This window comes from Calidris pugnax, unplaced genomic scaffold, assembly GCF_001431845.1.
Source record: "Calidris pugnax isolate Ruff unplaced genomic scaffold, ASM143184v1 scaffold292, whole genome shotgun sequence".
NCBI classification, from domain to species: Eukaryota; Metazoa; Chordata; class Aves; order Charadriiformes; family Scolopacidae; genus Calidris; species Calidris pugnax.
The window spans coordinates 225,939-229,671 of record NW_015091082.1 but is presented as its reverse complement, the minus strand read 5'-3'; positions in this window follow the sequence as shown (position 1 = coordinate 229,671).

The window sequence follows — 3,733 nt, the reverse complement described above, 5'->3', positions numbered from 1 at the left end:
AGGGCTGGAGACATTAAACGAGGTGGCTGTTGCAGGAGAAGGAGAGGAAGAGTTAGGGTAACGAGGAGAGATCCGAGTCCCTCACCCTGCCGAGGCCAAAGGCTAGCCAACGGACCACCAGTTTTGGGGCAGAGGCTGCGATGTGGGACAGCTCAGGTCTAGCTTAGAGGAAGACCGTGGTGGGCTGAAGGTGGGTGGAGAGGGCTGGGGGATGCTAAGGGTATCAGGTGGGACCTGGCCACAAGGTACTCCCCAGCATCATCCTCCCCAAAGGCTGAACTTCATAGAATCACAGAATGGTTAGAGTTGGAAGGGACCTTAAAGCCCACCCAGTGCCACCCCCTGCCCTGGGCAGGGACACCTCCCACCACACCAGGTTGCTCCAAGCCCCATCCAACCTGGCCTTGAGCACTTCCAGGGAAGTTTAGAAAAGGGATTCCGAAGGAAGAAGGAGCTTGTTTATATTTTCCCGGGAAAAGCCAGTCCCTTGCACTCTCCCCCAGCCAAGAGGGATTAAATTGCAGCTCTGGGTATGTACAAACATCCCCTTGTTTGTTTTTCCCAGCTCTCAGCTGGTCTAGGGGGCTTACAGGTCATTACTGAAGTTTGGGTTGGTTTGGTAGCAAATGGGTGACTCAGAGAACAAGTTCAGGTTATGTTATCGTAGGATTATGTAGAGTTTTAGATGAAAATCTTCTTTAAAGTCCTTGGGTCTTAGCCAGATGTCAGATTCCCCTCTGAGCATCCACCCAATGGGGCTCTGCTGCAGTAAGGCACCTCTCAAAAAAAAATTAAAAAGGCAAATAAAGTCAAGCCCTGAATGCCATAGAAATATAAAAGACCGTGGCTCCGTGGAGCCCGTGACTCTGCCTGAGAGGTCTCAGAGCAGAGGGATTCAGCTCCCAGTTATGGGCAGCCTATCCCAGCCCACCCGTTAAACCCTCCAGTCGGGAGGGTTGGAATTTGGCCCCGAAATTGTTAAAAGTTGCTGAAGGATGAGCAGCAGCTGCTGGGCTACTCCTGGGGATTTCTCGGCTCATGTTTAATGCAGCAGCCGGGAGCTGTCGCTCCGGTTTCACAGCAAAGAGCATCCTCCATCTCCCTGACGCTGCGAGGGAGGAGGGAGGTCAGCCCTGCTTTAGCAGGGCTCTTCTTCCAAAACCAACCCTCTCAGCCTCCCTCTTGCACGGCCATCCCCTTTCCCTGCCCGTCTCCTGGAGCCGATGCCCCCCGTGCCTTCCTCCGGAGCCAATAACCCCATGGGGACCATCAATAAAAGTCTAATGCTCTGAATTAAACCAGAGCACCCAAAATTTCAGCCGTTGCGGGCAACCCCAGGTGACAGCGAGCTGAATCTTGGTGTTGCCTGTTGCCGGCCTCCCGCCACCCCCCCGTGCTGTCAAATTCTTTAAAATGGCTTAATCTAGGAAATACTGCAATCCCATGGCTGACTTCGCAGGGAGAGAGATCCAGGTGGCCTTTTGCAGCGCCAGCAACAATCCCGTTATCCCGGTGGCGTGTTTCAAACCCCCTTCAGTTCAATATCCCTCAAAGAGATGAGACAGGCAGCTCTGGAACTGTTGGTGCTAAAGAAATAGGAAGTTTTAGAAAATCAAAATCTTTGCAGGGAGGAGCAAAAAAAACCAAACCAAACCAGCATCCCAGCAACTCCGTAAGGTCTGAGATGTGTTAACCCAGGCACAGGGCAGCACCGAGGAGTCTCCTGTCCCTGGAGGCTTGGGGATTCCAATAGGAAGCAACCTGAAAAGGAGTGATGAATCCATGTAAAATCGTGGCTATTTTGGTGGGTGGAAAAACAAGCTAGCTCCTCAGCCCGCTGGGGAGATGAAAATAGCACCCTCTGGGGCTTTGCTTTGGAAAATATTTGGAATATTTTCAGAAAAAAAAAATAAATAGGAAAGTCAGAGTTATGTTTAGTAACAGAAGCCAGTGGGCTCCTGAGCTGGAAGACAACATGGGTAAGAGTCACTTCCAGTGCTCCGAAATCACACGCGGCCACTCACCAGGGTTTGGGCTCGAGCTCCCCAAGGGAGGGCACATGGAGGAGCACCCTGCAGGGACAGGGGATCCCCGCTTTGCAGCCTGACTGACTTTGGGGCAGGGGTGGCTGTGGTGGGGACACATGGTGCTCCTGGCCCCAGCAGCAACCCTGAGACACACGGGCAAAAGCTGGGTAGTTGCCAGTCAGGCAAAGAAGTGCACTTCTCTCTGGTGTTAGCCCTGTGTTTCTCATTAGTATCATTCATATTTTATACCTTTTTCAAGCCGAGTGATACAGGAATGCTGGAGGCTCATAAATAACGTCTGCTGGTGCGAGACTGCATTAAAACTTAACTGTCTTCTGAGTCAGGCAAGTGGCGATAACTGCAGATCTCAGTCATTCCTGACTCAACTCCACCCTCTCCAGTGAGTTGCCCTCTATCTTCCATCACTATCCTTCACATCCTCCATTGCTGTCCTTCCCATCCTCCATCATCTCCTTCTCCATCTTCCATCACCACTTTCTCCATCCTCCATCATCTCCTTCTCCATCTTCCATCACCACTCTCTCCATCCTCCATCATCTCCTTCTTCACCTTCCATCGCTGCCCTCCCCATCCTCCATCGTTGTCCTCTCCATCCTCCATTGTCTCCTTCTCTATCTTCCATTGCTGCCCTCTCCATCCTCCATTGCTGCCCTCTCGATGTGCCGGGTGGCTGTAGGGGATGGCAGCATCGTTGCACCCTGGGCAAATGCCAACGTCCTGGAGGAGCCATGTGGAGGCTCAGGAGCCACCAGCCAAGCACCTCTTTGCACATGTCCTGAGATTCAGGGATTTCTCTTGGAGTCCTTTAGGGGAAAAGGAGCTGAGCGCTCATTTCTGGTTCCCTAGCAACACTGCTGCTTCTAATTCCTGATTTTTTATATATATATATATATTTTTTTTTTTTTTTCTTTTTGGGGGGATCCTTCACGTTTTGTGCTCTGAGCCACAGAAACGCACTGTCCCCGGGGTGACAGCAAACCCGTGTGAGTGGCCGGTGTGCCCATGGCACAGCCAGGCTCAGAGACAAATATCAGTGCAACAGGTACTGTGACACACGGCCCTCCTTTTGCCGCCCAAAAACGCAGAGATTACCACAAGTGAAAAACAATTATGTACTTAAACAAGAAGGGGAAAATTTTTAAAGGCATATTTAAAGTTATCTAAAAGTGTGCCACCACTCAGAGGAGAGTTGTCCCTGCAGGGGTGGGGAAAAAAATATGTGTCATTGGTGGTTAGGGTGGCTCTTTGCTGGAAATGGTGGTTTCAGGCTTTGTGGGCTGGGGTCATGCGGGGTGAATGCTTTCCGTGGGGAAAAGAAATAAAGCTCAGCTGAGGACAAACGGTTTTGGGGTCCCTTAGGTGAAGGAAACTCTCCCAATATTGTTTAGAAGGGAAAATGGCAAGAAAACAAATCTTTCAGGACTTTTCCACCCAAAAGCCCAGAAGCATGCCCAGCTCGTCGGGCAGGGAGAGGTAGACCCACCTCTGCCTGCTTTTTGCCACGAGGCTTTGGGGGTGCTGCAGGGAAAAGCCTGGCTGTGTTTTGCAGAACTTCTTTGCTTTTCTATAGCTTTTATTCTTCTTTTTTTTTTTTTTTTTTTTTTTAATATAAATAGAGATTCCTATGGGAAAACTTGGAATTTGCTCTAAAAGAGGCACAGTAGAATTAATCACTTCTCCCAAAT